Raw genomic sequence first — 20,194 nt, forward strand, 5'->3', positions numbered from 1 at the left:
GACTACAATCAACATTGTGCGATGATCAGGATGAAGTGTCTTGGCAATCAAGAAGTATGTAGCTGATTCACAGTACACACGTGTGCGTGCTGATAAGGGCAAATTGAGGACTCTTTCCTACAGGCAATTACGTCAGGTTGAAAGAGCAGCGGCAAAAAAGCCTTGTCATAGCAGCAGACAAGTTTTTGAAGCTGCTGGTGCCTCCAACGTCCCCCGAACAACAAAATGCAGGGTCCTTCAGAGGTTTGCAGCTGTGCATACGCCATCCTGTCGACCTCCTCTATCCACTTCACACAAGCAGAAACGGCTCCAGTGGGCCAAACATTACATGAAGACTGATTTCAAAACTGTTTTGTTCACGGATGAGTGCCGTGCAGCGCTCGATGGTCCAGATGGATGGAGTGGAGGATGGCTGGTTGATGGACACCCCACGCAAACACGGCTACAGCGCCAACAAGGAGGAGGTGGAGTAATGTTTTGGGCTGGAATCATGGGGAGAGAGATTGTCGGCCCCTTTAGGATCCCTGAAGGCGCTAAAGATGAACTCCATAATGTATGTGGATTTTCTCAAACAGCACTTCCTGCCATGGTTCAAGAAGAAGAACCGTGTATTTCACAGCAAGATCATTTTTTTGCATGATAATGCACCATCTCATGCTGCACATAAAACATCTGCATCTCTGGCTGATATGGGCATAAAAGGGGACAAACTTATGGTGTGACCCCAATGCTCCCCTGACCTCTACCCCATTCAGAACCTTTGGAGCATCATTAAAAGGAGTGTCTATGATGGCGGGAGGCAGTTCACATCTAAGCAACAGCTCTGGGAGGGTATTCTGTCCTCATGCAAAACAATTGAAGCAGAAACCATCCAAAACCTGACAAATTCAATGGACGAGAGAGTTCAGAAGCTCCTTTCGAACAAGGGGTCCCATGTGAAAATGTAACATCACCTAGAATAAAGTTTTGAGTTGAAAGCTGTTTGATTTCAGTTTCTAACAACCTGCTAATGCTTATAATTTCAAAAATGACCATTTTTTTGGTCTTTATTAAAATGAAAAGGTTGATCGAAAAGTTTGGGGGATGTAAGAGTGTGGCAACCCAGTAGTCATGATTACTTTGAATTCTGACAATATGAGGGTCATGCTGCAGGTAGTGCAGCAAGAAGGCACTTATGTGTCTTGCGCATCTCGGAGCCCCAAAATTATTTTCCGGGCTAGATGCAGCTAAAAATTATTATTAATTTTAAATCTGGTGAAGCTTTAGTATAGATGGCCTAATAGGATCAGTGCTGCACACTGCTACAAAGCCCAAATTATTTTCCAGTCAAGATACAGATAAACATGATTAGTAATTTTAAATCTGGTGGAGCTTATTATAGATGGCCTAATAGAATCAGTGCTGCACACTGCTACAAAGCCCAAATTATTTTCCAGCCAAGATACAGATAACCATGATTAGTAATTTGAAAGCTTAAAACGGTTGGTAGGGTGATTTTAACCAATCATCAAGCTTTTACTCTCCCCAGGATGACACAGGGGTAAAAAAGTCGTTTCGGATCCATGATTTGTTCATCTTTATGAACGTGAGTCTGTCTACATTATCAGTGGAGAGCCACGTGCGCTTATCTGTCAGCACACCACCAGCAGCGCTGAACACACGTTCAGACAGAACGCTGGCTGCGGGGCATGACAAGATCTCCAAGGCGTAAGTGGCTAGCTCCGGCCATTTATCCAGATTGGAAGCCCAAAAAGAGCAAGGGTCCAGTGACACAGTCATGGCTTCAATGTTTACTTGGAGATACTCCTGTACCATCGTCTCTAGGCGTTGACTATGTGTCAGACTTCTTGTCTCCTGTGGCCTTGCAAAGGATGGGCTAAAAAAGTGGTGAAATGATTCCGCAAAATTGATGTTACCAGCAGATACTGTGGTTCTGTTACGGTTTGAGTGCTGAACACTTGACGGTCCCACGGTTGGCAAGTTGGAACTGTGAGATTCACTACGTGCACCACTGGTATTTTGTGGAAAAGCACATGTAAGATTCTGCAACAGTCTCTGCTGATACTCCTGCATGCGTGCATCCCATTCTATGGCAGGAATAATTTCTGCAAATTTACTTTTGTACCGGGGATCTAACAGTGTGGCAACCCAGTAGTCAGGATTAATTCTAATTCTCACAATTCGAGGGTCATGTTGCAGGTAGTGCAGCAAGAAGGCACTCATATGTGTTGCGCATCCAGGAGCACCAAGTCCCTGTTGTGTTGGTGGCGAGGTAACAATCATGCTTCCTTCCTCTGTCCTCTCCCCACAACCTCGCACAACAGAAATGTGATCAAGGTCTCCCTCATCTGATGAGTCTTCCATCAGTTCGTCCTCCACTTCTTCCTGGGCTCCTGCACCTTCCTCACTAGTTTGGCTGCTACCATGCGCCCTGGTAAAACCATCTCCCCCACCCTCACATGCGTGCCGCCTTGGTGCTGCCGACCTTCTGGACCTTGCAGATGTTAGCCCTTCCGCATACAACTCCTCCTCCTCTACTTCCTCCACCTCCTCTTGTGCCACCACCTGACTCCGAATTCTGTTTAACATGTGCTCCAGCATGTAAATCACCGGAATAGTCATGCTGATAATGGCATCGTCAGCACTAAACATCTTCGTCGCCATTTCAAAACTGTGCAGAAGGGTGCATAGGTCCCTGATCTGAGACCACTCCTCCAGCGTGATTTGCCCCACCTCTGGATCTCTTTGGCCCAGGCTATACGTCAGAACGTATTGCACCAGGGCTTGTCGGTGCTGCCACAGTCGCTGCAACATGTGCAGAGTTGAATTCCACCGGGTAGGCACATCGCATTTTAGCCGGTGAAGTGGCAGGCCCAACGACTTCTGTAGAGATGTAGGTCGCTGAGCTGCGGGATGCGAACGGCGGAAGTGAGCACACAGCGACCGTGCCCTCTGCAGAAGGCCATCTAGTCTGGGATAGTGGGCTAAAAATTGCTGGACAACCAGGTTCAACACGTGAGCCATACAAGGCACGTGTGTGACATTGCCCCGGCGAAGGGCCGCACCCAGGTTTGCAGCATTGTCGCACACGGCCTTCCCTGGTTTCAGGTCCAGTGGAGACAACCATTCATGAAATTGGTTCTCCAGAGCTGACCACAACTCCACAGCTGTGTGACTCACATTTCCCAGACATTTCAATGTAAAAACCGCCTGATGACGTTGAGCCTTACTGCCAGCATAGTAAGGAGGTGTGCAGGATCCCTTCTGCGCAGTTAGAAAGCTTGTGGCATGACCAGACAGGCTTTGGGTGCAGGTGGAAGACCGAGAGGAGGTTGAGGAGGCAGAAGCAGTGGAGGAACTTTGACATAAAGAGGATTGACGCACAACTCGTGGGGACGGCAAGACTTGGACAGCAGCCCCTTGTCCTGCTGTCACCATAGTTACCCAGTGCCCAGTCAGCGACATGTAACGCCCCTGTCCATGCCTACTCGTCCAAGTGTCTGTGGTGAAATGCACCCTGTCACACACAGAGTTTCTCAAAGAAGCGGTGATGTTGTGTGCGACATGCTGGTGGAGCGCAGGCACACCTTTCTTTGAGAAGTAGTGTCGACTGGGCATCTGGTACTGGGGCACTGAGACGGACATAAGGTCTCGAAAATCCTCTGTGTCCACCAGGCGGAAAGGCAGCATTTCTGTAGCCAAGAGCTTGCAGATGGCCGCGGATGCACAAGATATGGCAGACGGTGGTTGGCCAGGCCGGCTAGGCCGCATTGTAGCACACTGAGCTTCCACTGCAACTTATGCTTCATGTCCATGTGCCGGTTCATGCATGAAGTACTCAAACTATGTATTTTTTGGACTCTACTTAGCTTTTGCTGACAAATGTTACAGATAACACGAGTTGGGTCATCTTTATCGATCTGAAAAAATGCCCAGGCTATGCAAGGCTTAGCACCCATGCGACCTGAAGAGCCACCACGACTTGTGGTGAGAGGCAGAGTTGTGTTTGAGGATGCAGTTGTTGATGTGCTTCCAGTACTACGTCTCTGTCCAGGAAGGCGCAACCTGACCTCGTCGTCACTAGCATCTTCCTCCACCTCCTCTGCTGACCTCATCTCTTGGCTGACTGTGGGTTGACAGTAAGTGGGATCTCCAACCTCATCATCATCACCCTGTGCGTTATCACACCCGTCGTCCTCAGAGCCAACCTGTTCCTGCCCTGACAAAAAACTAAAGTTGTCGCTCCAATCAGGTATTTGAGTCTTATCATCGTCTTCCTCATTGTCTCCACCAACAGGAGTTACAGTTTGGGAATGAGGGTCTACATTATGGTCAGAACCTTCTGCGTCTGGTCCTGGATCCGACTCATAAAGATTCTGGGCATCAGTGCAGATCATTTCCTCGTCTGGATTCACAGAAGCGCTGGAGTCGACCTCTGATTCCCAGGCTATAGTATGAGTAAACAGCTCTGCAGACTCAACCATCTGTTCTACCTCATACTCAGACGGGCAGCTGGAAATTTGGGAGCTGTGAGGAAGCAAGTGCAATTGGGGTGACACCTTTGAGGACTGGAGTATTTGTGATGTTGAAGTTGATGTGGAGGAGAGCCCACTTAAAGGAGCACTTGATATCCGTTGAAGCACCTGCTGTTTTTGTGCCTCATCTGGAATTTGTAGCGATTGGCGTGGCCGTAAGAAAGTGATCTTATCACATTGTCCGCTAAAAGAAGTAGACATTTTAGTTTGGCTGGAAGATGGTCTTTCTTCTGCAGATGTTACTGTTGCTTTAACACCTACCCCACGGACACAACCTTTTTTCCCCTTCCCAACACGCCTATTCCCCTTTCCACCAGCAGCAGGCCTTTTTCCACTCATTTTGGTGGTTAACTAATTCACAACTCTAGAGTTGTTTGCACAAAAAAACAATGGATGGGAACCGAGCAGAGCTGAGTGGCCAAACTGTGGTATTAGGCCAAAACTATTGGCTGGGTTAGATGCAGAAAAAAATTATATTCAATTTGCAACCTGATGGAGGTCAGTATAGATGGACTAATAGAACAAGTCCCACACACAGCTAGAAGCCCAAATATTTTTTCAGAGGTAGATGCAGAAAATTTTTTTATTCTGTTTGCAACCTGATGGAGGTCTGTATAGATGGATTAATAGAACAAGTCCCACACACAGCTACAAGCCCAATATTTTTTCAGACGTAGATGCAGAAAAAAAATATATTCAGTTTGCAACCTGATGGAGGTCAGTATAGATGGACTAATAGAGAAAGTCCCACACACTGCTAGAAGGCCAAATATTTTTTCAGAGCTAGATGCAGACAAAAAATTATTTTGAATTTGCAACCTGATGGAGGTCAGTATAGGTGGACTAATAGAACAAGACCCACACACTGCTAGAAGGCCAAATATTTTTTCAGAGCTAGATGCAGAAAAAAATTATATTCAGTTTGCAACCTGATGGAGGTCTGTATAGATGGATTAATAGAACAAGTCTAACACACAGCTAGAAGCCCAAATATTTTTTCAGAGATAGATGCAGATAAAAATTATTTTTAATTTGCAACCTGATGGAGGTCAGTATAGATGGACTAATAGAGAAAGTCCCACACACTGCTAGAAGGCCAAATATTTTTTTCAGAGCTAGATGCAGATAAAAATTATTTTTAATTTGCAACCTGATGGAGGTCAGTATAGATGGACTAATAGAGAAAGTCCCACACACTGCTAGAAGCCCAAATATTTTTTCAGAGCTAGATGCAGATAAAAATTATATTCAATTTGCAACCTGATGGAGGTCAGTATAGATGGACTAATAGAACAAGTCCCACACACAGCTAGAAGCCCAAATATTTTTTCATTGGTACTGTAGATGCAGATAAAAATTATTTTTAATTTGCAACCTGATGGAGGTCAGTATAGATGGACTAATAGAGAAAGTCCCACACACTGCTAGAAGGCCAAATATTTTTTCAGAGCTAGATGCAGATAAAAATTATATTCAATTTGCAACCTGATGGAGGTCAGTATAGATGGACTAATAGAACAAGTCCCACACACAGCTAGAAGCCCAAATATTTTTTCAGAGGTACTGTAGATGCAGATAAAAATTATTTTTAATTTGCAACCTGATGGAGGTCAGTATAGATGGACTAATACAACAAGTCCCACACACAGCTAGAAGCCCAATATTTTTTCAGAGGTAGATGCAGAAAAAAATATATTCAGTTTGCATCCTGATGGAGGTCAGTATAGATGGAGTAATAGAACAAGTCCCACACACAGCTAGAAGCCCAAATATTTTTTCAGAGGTAGATGCAGATAAAAATTATTTTTAATTTGCAACCTGATGGAGGTCAGTATAGATGGACTAATAGAGAAAGTCCCACACACTGCTAGAAGGCCAAATATTTTTTTCAGAGCTAGATGCAGATAAAAATTATTTTTAATTTGCAACCTGATGGAGGACAGTATAGATGGACTAATAGAGAAAGTCCCACACACTGCTAGAAGCCCAAATATTTTTTCAGAGCTAGATGCAGATAAAAATTATATTCAATTTGCAACCTGATGGAGGTCAGTATAGATGGACTAATAGAACAAGTCCCACACACAGCTAGAAGCCCAAATATTTTTTCATTGGTACTGTAGATGCAGATAAAAATTATTTTTAATTTGCAACCTGATGGAGGTCAGTATAGATGGACTAATAGAGAAAGTCCCACACACTGCTAGAAGGCCAAATATTTTTTCAGAGCTAGATGCAGATAAAAATTATATTCAATTTGCAACCTGATGGAGGTCAGTATAGATGGACTAATAGAACAAGTCCCACACACAGCTAGAAGCCCAAATATTTTTTCAGAGGTACTGTAGATGCAGATAAAAATTATTTTTAATTTGCAACCTGATGGAGGTCAGTATAGATGGACTAATACAACAAGTCCCACACACAGCTAGAAGCCCAATATTTTTTCAGAGGTAGATGCAGAAAAAAATATATTCAGTTTGCAACCTGATGGAGGTCAGTATAGATGGACTAATAGAGAAAGTCCCACACACTGCTAGAAGGCCAAATATTTTTTCAGAGCTAGATGCAGATAAAAATTATATTCAATTTGCAAACCTGATGGAGGTCAGTATAGATGGACTAATAGAACAAGTCCCACACACAGCTAGAAGCCCAAATATTTTTTCAGAGGTAGATGCAGATAAAAATTATTTTTAATTTGCAACCTGATGGAGGTCAGTATAGATGGACTAATAGAGAAAGTCCCACACACTGCTAGAAGGCTAAATATTTTTTCAGAGCTAGATGCAGATAAAAATTATATTCAATTTGCAACCTGATGGAGGTCAGTATAGATGGACTAATAGAGAAAGTCCCACACACTGCTAGAAGGCCAAATATTTTTTCAGAGCTAGATGCAGATAAAAATTATATTCAATTTGCAAACCTGATGGAGGTCAGTATAGATGGACTAATAGAACAAGTCCCACACACAGCTAGAAGCCCAAATATTTTTTCAGAGGTACTGTAGATGCAGATAAAAATTATTTTTAATTTGCAACCTGATGGAGGTCAGTATAGATGGACTAATAGAGAAAGTCCCACACACTGCTAGAAGGCCAAATATTTTTTCAGAGCTAGATGCAGATAAAAATTATTTTTAATTTGCAACCTGATGGAGGTCAGTATAGATGGACTAATAGAGAAAAACCCACACACTGCTAGAAGGCCAAATATTTTTTCAGAGCTAGATGCAGATAAAAATTATATTCAATTTGCAACCTGATGGAGGTCAGTATAGATGGACTAATAGAGAAAGTCCCACACACTACTAGAAGGCCAAATATTTTTTCAGAGCTAGATGCAGATAAAAATTATATTCAATTTGCAACCTGATGGAGGTCAGTATAGATGGACTAATAGAACAAGTCCCACGCACAGCTAGAAGCCCAAATATTTTTTCAGAGGTACTGTAGATGCAGATAAAAATTATTTTTAATTTGCAACTTGATGGAGGTCAGTATAGATGGACTAATAGAGAAAGTCCCACACACTGCTAGAAGGCCAAATATTTTTTCAGAGCTAGATGCAGATAAAAATTAGTTTTAATTTGCAACCTGATGGAGGTCAGTATAGATGGACTAATAGAGAAAGTCCCACACACTGCTAGAAGGCAAAATATTTTTTCAGAGCTAGATGCAGATAAAAATTATATTCAATTTGCAACCTGATGGAGGTCAGTATAGATGAACTAATAGAGAAAGTCCCACACACTGCTAGAAGGCCAAATATTTTTTCAGAGCTAGATGCAGATAAAAATTATATTCAATTTGCAACCTGATGGAGGTCAGTATAGATGGACTAATAGAACAAGTCCCACACACAGCTAGAAGCCCAAATATTTTTTCAGAGGTACTGTAGATGCAGATAAAAATTATTTTTAATTTGCAACCTGATGGAGGTCAGTATAGATGGACTAATAGAGAAAGTCCCACACACTGCTAGAAGGCCAAATATTTTTTCAGAGCTAGATGCAGATAAAAATTATTTTTAATTTGCAACCTGATGGAGGTCAGTATAGATGGACTAATAGAGAAAGTCCCACACACTGCTAGAAGCCCAAATATTTTTTCAGAGCTAGATGCAGATAAAAATTATATTCAATTTGCAACCTGATGGAGGTCAGTATAGATGGACTAATAGAACAAGTCCCACACACAGCTAGAAGCCCAAATATTTTTTCAGAGGTACTGTAGATGCAGATAAAAATTATTTTTAATTTGCAACGTGATGGAGGTCAGTATAGATGGACTAATAGAACAAGTCCCACACACAGCTAGAAGCCCAATATTTTTTCAGAGGTAGATGCAGAAAAAAATATATTCAGTTTGCAACCTGATGGAGGTCAGTATAGATGGACTAATACAACAAGTCTCACACACAGCTAGAAGCCCAATATTTTTTCAGAGCTAGATGCAGAAAAAAATTATATTCAATTTGCAACCTGATGGAGGTCAGTATAGATGGACTAATAGAATGATGCTATGCCCAAAAGATTTTACTTCACTAGGTGCAGTAAAAAAATTGGTATTCTATACACAGGTGGTATATCTTGCAACACAGATAGGCTACTCCACTGACTAACACACTCTGCAATAGGCCAAAAAGGATTAGCTTTGCTAGATTCAGCCAAATGCTGTGAAAAAAACTTGCACAGCACTGGCACAGACCTGCCTGGCAAAAACTGATAGGAACTGATGTAACCTAGTCCTGAAAAGGACTCCAATTACAATTAGTCTTTACTCCCACAATCTATCTATTTAAGAGCACAGACCTGCCTGATAAAAGTCGTAGGAAATGCTGTAACCTAGTCCTTAAAAGGACTGCAATCACAACTATTCCCTACTCCCAAGCTATCTGTAGATTTGTGCGAAAATTGGCTTGAAATTAACAAGGTATAGCACACACAGCAACAGCGGTGCCGTCTAACACGCAGCTGCAGCAGTGAGAAAATGGTGGCGACGGGGAAAATGGCTTGGTCTTATAGGGCAAGGACATGTGACATACACTGCCAATGACACATGCCCTTGCTTGTGTGAAAAAAAGCACTTCGCTCCGTGTGTGCACTGCTGATAGGCTGACAGATTGCACCTCCCCACTGTAAATGCGGGAAAGAGAAAAAAAAATGGAGATCTTCATTGTTCCTGCAGAGATCCATCCCCTGCCCCTCCCCCCACCCCGATGTACACTCAAACTGCGTATTAACATTAATTTTCATCATTACTGAGAAAAAATCCAGTTATGATTTTGGTGCACGAACAGTTATCGAACATAACCTCGAACAGCCGAATTTTTCTCAAATTGTTTGTGTTCGCCGAACGGCTCGAACACCGCCCAAAACAGCTCGAATTTGAGATTGGCGAACAGTTCGAGTAGAACAACGCTCATCTCTAGTTAGGATCTGCTTACACAGACCAAACCGCGACACCATATGAATACCTATAATGCAGGTAAACCGTATTCAACAACGGAGACACAAGCGGATCAAAAGTATATTTATTTTATTTAACAACTAATATTAATTGTAAAACACGTATTATATGGTAACAATTTCTTTACAATGTTTGACAGTAAAATAAGCAGTAAATCACATAACAGAATATCAGAATACACTAGAATTCAGGGGCTGGTAGTTTAAAATGATCTACTGGAGGGAAGGGGAACTAGATTGTCATAAACTATACTGGGCGAGTGGCAGCCTTTTAATGCCTTGGCAATACTCTGTTCCTATCACAACTTGCTGCCCGTTTCTCCCATCACTCTCTATTCACTTTCGCAATGTCGCTCTGGCGTCTTCTGGTCCTGTCTGACTATTGCCTTTCTCTCTATCTGTGCCTGCTACCGTTTGTCTCTTTAAGAGGTAACAGCCCGTCTCACGCGTCCTTCCTGGTCGCCAACCCAACCGTGAATCTACAATCTGACACCTTCAGAGTTTCTGCGATGTCCTCTCACTGGCGCACACATCTGAGAACCGTGCCACCGCAAACTGCTCTCGCTCTGTCGACCAACATCACCCAGGTGAGGAACCTTGACTGCCTTCGTTCGGATCATCGGGGCTTGACTGTCGACGTCTGGGCTGGAAACCTTGATTTGCGTCGCTCAAGTCTTCGGGGCTTGACCATCAACGTCTGGGCTTGAAACCTTGACTGGCATCAATCGGGTCATCGGGGCTTGACTGTCTACATCTGGGCTGGAAACCTTTACTATTGTTGCTCGGGTCTTCGGGGCTCGACCATCGACGTCTGGGCTGGATACCTTGACTGGCATCGCTCGGGTCTTCAGGGCTTGACCGTCGACGTCTGGGCTGGGAACCTTGACTGGCGTCGCTCGGGTCTTTGGGGCTTGACAGTCGACTTCAGGGCTGGGCGGATACGCGGCACCTTTCTTCCTGACAGGAGCACCGGATGCTGCTGTTGCTCCTCCCATCTCTCTCTTTGGCATCAGAATCACCTCAGAACTTGCACACATGCTGTTTTTCTCCTCAGCTTGTTTCCCTTACAACACTGTACCCAGAGTCCGGATCAAACTTCTCCCCTCTGACCGCTTCCTTGCTGTTCTGGTTCCACAGTGTCTTGTCTCCTTACACACCAATTTGTGAACTTTTACTGACTGGCGGTCATTTGAATGCCTGTTTACATAGACAGACCAAAGTGAATGATGCACACTTAGCGATCTATGCTAGATCACTATACACATAGTCTGCCATTGTTCTCATTAGTGGGAGTCCTGTTTACACAGGATGCTGCACCACCAAGAATGATGATCTTTTATGCTGCATAAAAGATCATTTCACCCAAAGAACGAGCATTTTGCACTTTTATAAGGTGATTGGCAGCCTGTTTACACAAACAATAGTTTTTAACATCGCTTATTCTTAATTAAATTGAAGTGTAAATGACCCTTTAGTGTGATAAAGAAGATTACGTTTCCATGTATAAACGTGGATATTTGAATGAAAATAAAAACAACTTGATTGTTGATAATTAGTGTTGAGCGAGTATGTTCTATTAACCCTTTCGGCGAGTATGCTCGGGCCGAGCTCCGAGTATTTACAGCTGCTCGGTGATATGTTTGAATCGCTCCCGTGTTCATGATTTGCGACTGTTTGACAGTTTTATTACATGTGATGAATGTCTATTTCTTACACATTCCTCCCATGTAATAAAGCTGTCAAACAGTTGCAAATCATGCACACGGGAGAGAATTAACCTTATCACCGAGCAGCTATAAATAATGGGAGCTCGACCCGAGCATACTCGGACAGAACATACTCGCTCAACCCTATTGATAATCCATGTCGCCAAACACTGCATACACAGTAATATTGTGAAAAATAAGTGAACCAAAAAAAAAGGTCAAGGAAATATATTACAAAGCTAGCTGGCTTCGCAATCACTGAATATATAGCCAATATCAGTTAGTGAAAGATTGGCCTCGCTGTAAATACTATAAAAATGGCTAATGAGGTAATGAAAAGCTGGTGCATTCTACATCTCTATGATGTTATATACTTACTGGAAGTCTGAAGGTTGTATAGTTCGTTAGGAAAAATGTGTTTTAACAAGGGCAGCCATATATTGAAAAAATAGATAGTAGTTTATATGAAAGAAGAGGTTACAGCAAGACAGGACACAGAGACCAGAATTGTTTTATAGAATGTTAATTTAGGGGAACCTGTCAGCTGGTCCATGCTGTCCATGGTTTAGGTACTGGCTAGTACATTATAGTCTCCAGAAGTTGTGAGTGAGCTGGAACATACACCAAATTCATTAAGGCTGTGTGCACATGGAGTGTTTTTGTCTCAGTGTTTTTCCTGATAAGAGATGCAGAAATTTCTGCACCAAATACTTAACGTGTGCACATACCCAAAGAAGCTCATGCTCCTGGATAAATTTGGCACATCCTATCCCACCACACCCTTCTTCAAGGCTATCATACAGAACACCAGTCTTGATAAATCTGGGGCATATACTTTTAACAAATGTAGTATTTTAGAAGCAGATAAGTTGGAGATGTGTCATTGGATGGTGAATGCAATATCTGAGTTTCTTTTAGTTTGACTATTAAAATTGATGACCGCCACATAAATAAGGCAAATTCTGCAATATCAGAGGAAGATAAAAAGCCCACAGAACATCATTCAAACCATACATGAATTACATTTTAGCAGACAAATACTTTCCATTGACTCTTCAAGGATGAAACGATAATTCCAAGTTTCCAAGGTTGGAAATGACTACAATGTTTTTATACAGGTTGCAGAATACTGAAGTAATTCCCTTTTCAGTAATTATTTATAGTCGGCAGAAATTTACTATTAATAATGCACAAGTTTTTGTAATGAATACATAACTGATGACAGCAGAACTTACAAATCACAAGCAAAACCATATCTCAGTGTATCTCCTATGACACCGATATTATGGTATTTACACGTGCCCATTCATATAGTAGCGCAGCAGTGCCCCACCACCAGTAGCCCAACATTGTCTAGTTTGCACTAGACATAAACTTCCCACTTCTCGAATATGGGACTTTTATACAGTAAATACTTTTTTTATTATTGTTTTACAATATTTATAAGTCCCACAAGAAAACTTAAAGATACGGTCACATACATAATATATTGCATTACTTGTGGAGGGTCATGACTGCCTGTCAGCATATAAGTCCCTGCTTCTGGGATTTATTAGAACCCCTGCTGGCAAGACAATTTGAATTTTTAGAAACAATTGCATAAATATAATATGTATGAAAAAAGAATGAATAAAATAAAAAGCTATTTCAAAATTGTCAGAACTAGTTGGTACAAAGAACAAGTTTGGAGGCATCCAGCTTTTGGGAGAATTATTGTGTAGAGAGCACAACTATTGAGATGTTAGTTGGCTAAAGCCAGTGGCTTCCACTGTCCGTGGAAACACACTGTCATGTGCACAGACCCATTCATTTGAATGGGTCTACGTGTGTAAGTGTCTCCACACGTACTGGAGACACTGACGTGTGAATGAGGCCTGAGAGTGTACAAAATTTTGCCAAAATCAAATAAATGTAGTCCATCACATCTCATCATGTTATGGCTACATATTTGTATGACTATACATTTTTATTTGACTGACACCCCCAGAACAGAAGCCAAGATGTAATTTAGTCTACCTCGATATAGGGAGGGGCTTGGAGCTGCATCTGGGGCATGTTCAAATCCCATTTTTGGGGTTCAGATGGGGTCAACATTGTGTGGCCTGAGTATGATGAGAACATGGCCTAAGACAGTTTCAAATTCAGGATAGTAAACAATTCCGACTCATGTCGCTTAGTAAATCTGCCTAATTGTGTGTAAGATAGTGTTTCCATAGCAGTTAAAATATAAGACACCTAATAAATTCAACTTTCTGGCATCATATTTTGCTAGAGGTCCACATTATAAGCTTGCACAGCTTTACACTCCAATAATATATGAAGCCTACATGATCAGACTTATATGCACACATAGACACACTAATTATGTGTATTTATGCTAGGTTCTCCTTTGGTTCACCAAATGTGAACTTACGCTGAAACTACTATATATCTACAGGAAATCCAAAATATAAATGTATTATTAAATTCCTTTTCTTGTCTGCCTCAATTGTGAGCGGTACAGATTGTTAAAATATAGTATTTATTGTGAATAGACTGCAGGGAAACCAAGGAAAAGTTGAACTTTTTTCTTCTTTTCTTTACTACTGCTGCACATATAATTCCTCAATAAAGAATATTTCGCCCACAGGTGAACCCACATTTTAATGAATCATTATACATTGTAAATAACCGCATTGCCAAGGATTCTGCACAATGGAAATATTTTAGGGTTTATAGAAGTACCTTGAAATAATAGGTTTATTAAAAGATGCTATAATAGAACCACAACACAACTAAAAAACACTGTTTCAGTTGAATTCTATTCCATTAATTAAAGAGAAAATGTATTTTTGTATGAATATTTAAAAAATCATTCCTGAGTTCCTGAAATTTCAAAAATAAATGAAATACAATAGGTAAAGGAAAAGGTAGAATTTTGGCACTCACGAAGTCTTCATGCTCCAGGCTAAAATCAAGACCTATATTACATTCCCCAGCACAGACGAAAATTACCAAGATTTCCTTTTCCTATTGACAAGTAAGGAAATGCACATGAAATATAAATAAGACCTTCCTGATGGTTTTCCCTGCATAACGAAAACCTGGGCTGAAATTTTATTTGTGCAAAGTTATCTACTTGTCTGGCAAGTCATTCCAAGTTGCATGCCTAATTTAATGTCCTTGGAAATGTCCCTAGAAAATCAATATGAATTTATTTTCTGTGGGATTACAGATAAAATCTTTAATGTATATGGCAGAAGGTATGAGTTTCCACATCACCACAGGGCTATATTTAAATCAGCGTTTTTCTTTGTGCCATAGTTTGGATAGTAAATTGTCAACCATCTGATGTATATTTGGACCTTCCGGCTATGCCGACTGATGATGTTGGGGGAGACACCAATACTTTTGTTCTTATTGGAGATAAGTCCCCACTAGTTTTGAGTGAATTTGTTCGGCATTTCAAATTCGGGTTCATGTTCGGGGTTCCGACTTGTTTGAGCCAAAACATCGGCTCCCCCCATAAACATCCCTGATTTGCCACGCTGTCACACAGTGACAGGGATGTTCGTGGGTAGAGCTGATTTTATGGTGCAAACAAGCCGGAACCCCGAACATAAACACGAATTTGAAATGCCGAACAAATTCACTCTACACTAGTCCCCACCTGTAGAGCCTAGCAATGTCTTTCTCCCCTTTCCACATTGAAAACAAATGAACTTGGCTGACAGATATCTCGTTTGTATGTGCACCTGTGATCTCTGGAATTTCTCTCAGTATAAGGGCTCATGCACATGGCCGTATTTTCGGTCCGAGTGTGATCCAACAAAACATTGGATTGCACTCAGACCAATGGTATTTTATGGAGCCATGCACACGTCCGATCACAGCATGCCCGAGTTGGATCCAATATTTGAATCGCACTCGGCCATGCAAGTCAATGCGTGCGTGGAAAACATCGACTACACGCAGATTACATTTGAGTGCAATTTCCACGAAATGACCCAATGGAGAAGATAGAGAATTTTTTTTTCCACCTTCTCCTCATCCCAGAGAATCGGATCACAATATGATCACACTCTGATCAAACTCTGATCAGAGTTTGATCAGAGTGTGATTAGCATAATTGGCCAATTCTCTCAGATGAGAGAAAATATGATGGTGTGACCCCAGTCTAAGGCTAAATTCACGCAAGCCTATCATAACGTCATCTGATTTCCATCCAGAACAATGGACAGTATTTCATCTGTTTAGTCATCAGTATGCCATCCATATACAATCCGTATGACATATGTTTTTAAAGATCAGCAGTTATTAATATTTCTAAGACCAAATATAGTTCTCTATGCTAAAGAATTGCAATGTATCTGTTGAAATGAGACGCTATACAGTTGATTCGTATGGGGTATGTTTTATGGGCTTTTTTTGCGTCCACCTGTAGACTTGAATAGGCAAACCTAATCCATAACACAGAGAATATCAGCGCATGCTGTGATTTTTTTCACTCAGACATGTGAACAGTTCTATTAAATGACATTGATCAGTTTTTTCATGGACAGCACTTGGACTGAAAGTGCCGTTGTGTGAATGTAGCCTTATTGTAAAGAAATAAATCAACAAGGGCTCTGGGTAAAGAATATAAAGTCACAGAAATTGGATTTCAACCCAGCCTGAAGGGGCCCAAAAGGTCCATTGGCCACATAGAAGACATTGCTATTAGAAATGACTGAGGCCCAGCCAGAGGGGGCACAAAAAAGGGTTTTTAGTCATATAGAAGATACCATTATTACAAATGAGGGCTTTGTTTCAAATTTTAGTTTGGGGCATTTAAACTTTAGATTACTCCTCTAATGACATCACAGCCAAAATTTTAAAACCAAATACTACCCTTTAGCCATACAATTGTACAGACATGAGTACTGAACATGCCCTTGGCTTTTTATTTAGATAGGATTAAGATATAGAGGGGATAAATAAATCGTAGGGAATCTTTAATTTCATAGAGAATTATGAAGACTACATGGTCATTTTTTTTCTAAAACTGGATACATTTACCCACAACTGCAGTTTTGCTTGTGTTCTTAATTTCATATCAAATCATTTGTCAGTTTGCTATAAGGCTGTGAAGGGCATTTTATCAGTTTCACAGAAATAGCGTTCACTTTTCAGCAACATCTCATATCTCCCTATCAGCTCTGCATGACTAAGATAAAATCCCTATTTTCAGCTATAACTTAGGTGTATACCTGCCAGAATTTCAAATGACATCGGATGGATTGTACAAGAATATTGTAGGAATACTTTTTATCTAAAGCACTCATGCCAAAGTGCTTGCTATCACTGTATTTGTACAGAATATCCTTCAGTAGTATGGTGTGTAAAGATACGTAGCATCCTTATGCATAAAGTTTATGTACCCCTCAAAATGTTCAGTGGAGACAGTTATATAAGCTATATTAGGATGGGAGCATGAGGATGATACAGATTAGCTAATGTTCCCCAGAACTCCAAGAAGAAATTCTACATTTATAAAAAAAAATTTAAAACCAAATAATATCTAATAAATAAATAAAGTATCAGATACATTATGGATACAGCAAATTATCAAGTTTTGATGTCCAATTAATCATTACCAGGAATGAATTTAAGCATATTTAGCACATAGTAGTAATAGTATTAAAGGCAATGTAAAACAGAGAACTTGAATACAATATTTCAAAACATATCTCAGAGGGTTCTGCCCACAAAAGCAAAATCATACTAAATAAACTAAATTAAAAAATAGTCATTATTGCCTGTATATTTTTATGTTTAGTGATATAGTTTGATAAATGACAGGTGGGGAAACAGTATAGAATAAAGTGTGTCCCCTCCCATTGGTTGGGCATTCAGGCAGGAATCAATCCATTGTTCTAAAATTTGAATTTACCAGGGCAGCTCCAGTGAATATAGATAATTTTTCTTTAAAGAGGTTTTTTAAGAGATTTACTGCCAATTTCAATTGCAAGATGGTTCATATTCTTGATGACATACAATGTCTGGCCACACATTTTTGGGCTATCGACAGGAATCAGGAAGTAGTAGTCAGTAACAATATATCTACAGTCCTCTAGCATTGTTCAGGGTCAAAAAATAGGCAAGTCTTAGGGTCATTTGTGATGGGCATTACAATGCGGTTAACTAGGAACTGAACCACTTGGGCCCAGCATTTCCTAATTTCTGGGCAATCGCAAAGAAGGTGAAAAAACATTCATGGGGCCCCTGTGACATTTGGGGCACTCATCCAGGAATTAAGGTTTTACCCTGTGTATGCTGGATGTGGTATAATATATATGGCAAAGGATAAATAATTGTGTGGCTCTTTCAGTTTAGTTTGTGGAAACATGTTTAAGGGCTTCCAAGGTGAGTTCCCAGTGCTCATTGCTTATCGGTCCTACATCTGCCTCCCACTTGGTTCTCGTCAGGTCATGTAATGGTTCCACACTCTCTACCAGCAAAAGGGCATGCAAATGGGATATAAGACCAGATCCAGGTGGATCTAGTAACACCTGGGGTAAGGAGAAGTCTCTCAGCACAGGGGTTGGACCCGGGAACAGGATCTGAAGGGCATGTTGTAATTGTAGATAGTGGAAAATGTAATTGTTTGAAAGGGTTAGCCCTTCATTTAGAATCTGGAAAGGCTTAAGGGCTCCAGCCACAGAGATCTCACAATGTAGATTAATCCTGTCCTTTCCCATATTGGAGCCCATTCCAGATTTGACAGTTCAGTGAAGATTTTATTATGCCAAAGTGGGGTGTGGCTGTTATAGTGAGGGAACCAAAGCAACCTCCATGTTGTAGAAAAGGCCATAAGAACCTGCTTGAGAATAGGTTATCAAGCGTAGACTCATGGGGTCCTTGTACAGGAGCAAAGTAGCACATGTAGTGTATGTGAGATCTCAGAGATGTAGGGATGGACAATTTCCACAAGGGATTTTAATGAATCCCCCCCTCACAACACAGATGAGTACACTGGGTTGCCCTGTAGTACAGTTTAGGTTCTGGCTTTGTAGCACCCTCTCGAATCCAAAGGTACTGCAGTATCTGATGCCGGATCCTGACCCTATGGCCATACCAGATGAAGGAGGTGAATAAAGTGTTAAATGAAACATATTAGTGTATATACAGGCTTTTGTAGGAGGATGTATGACACCTTCAGCATAACGATTAGTTTAACCCTACAATGCATATTGGGTGTCTTTTAGGCCCCGGTACTTACTTTTTTGCTATTATCTGCAAAATTACTTTAGTTAGAATTTTGAAACTCTAGGTATTCCTCAAGTATGTCGTTGTTGGTAATATCCAGTTGTTCATATAATTTTTTTGATTGGCAATTTGGTGTAACAATGTTTTTTTGGGGGAAACCACATCGGTAATGAACGGGGGCCTTTTAGGCCCCTGCTATTTTTATCATGTACTGAGCAGTGTTTGTGTTTCAAGTTACTTTATTTGTAGGCAGGGTTGCTGGTGGAGGGGCCAGGGGGTGGATCATGCCATGTGAGGATGTCACGTGATTTTGGCAGGGAGTGATAAGGTCAGAAGGAAGACGTATCGCTTTTGCAAAAAATAAGTCCTGGAAAAATATCTCAAAAGTGGAACTTTATGCATATATTGGACTTTTACTGCTGGCAGGGAGTCAAAAATCGTATAATGTTGCAATCAGAGAATTATTTCTGAACCCACTTTCTGATCCACACTATAAAGCGACAATGGCAGTGGACAGATATGAGGAAATTAGAAGAAACATTTGATTTGATGATAAGCGAACTCCTGCAGCGAGGTTCCAAACAGATAAATTAGCCCCTATCAGTTATATCTGGAACATACTGTATTTATCAAAAATTACACCAAACTTTACAATCCTAGTACTAATGTTACAGTAGATGAGCAACTTGTACCCTTCAGAGGACGTTGCAAGTTCATGCAATACATGCCCTGTAAACCAGCCAAGTATGGAATAAAAATCTTCTGGATGTGTGATTCTGCAAATTATTATGGCATAAATGGGCTTATCTACTGTGGCAAAGAAGTTGATGCACCAGAACAGAAAGATCTAGCGTCTGAGATTGTGAAAACACTTGCTGTCCCAATATACAATTCAGGTAGAAACATTACCATGGACAATTATTTTACCAATGTTGCACTGGGCAATTTTCTGCTTGAAAAAGCTGTTACACTTGTTGGTACTATGAAGCCAAATCAACGAGAAATTCCTCAAGCAATGAAACACAATCCACAGCGAGCACTTTACCAGAGTGTCTTTTGTTTCAACAACAAAGCGACACTGGAATCTTACAAAGTGAAGAAGGAGAAATCCGTTATATTGCTCAGTACCATGCATCATGATTGCAGTATTGACAGCAATGACAGGAAATAGAAAATACAAATCATCCTGTATTACAATAAAGCTAAAGGAGGTGTAGACAAAATAGATGAAATGGTGATAGAATATTCATGCA

This window comes from Phyllobates terribilis, unplaced genomic scaffold (assembly GCF_046119375.1).
Source record: "Phyllobates terribilis strain yellow unplaced genomic scaffold, ASM4611937v1 Scaffold_2__4_contigs__length_985480577, whole genome shotgun sequence".
NCBI classification, from domain to species: Eukaryota; Metazoa; Chordata; class Amphibia; order Anura; family Dendrobatidae; genus Phyllobates; species Phyllobates terribilis.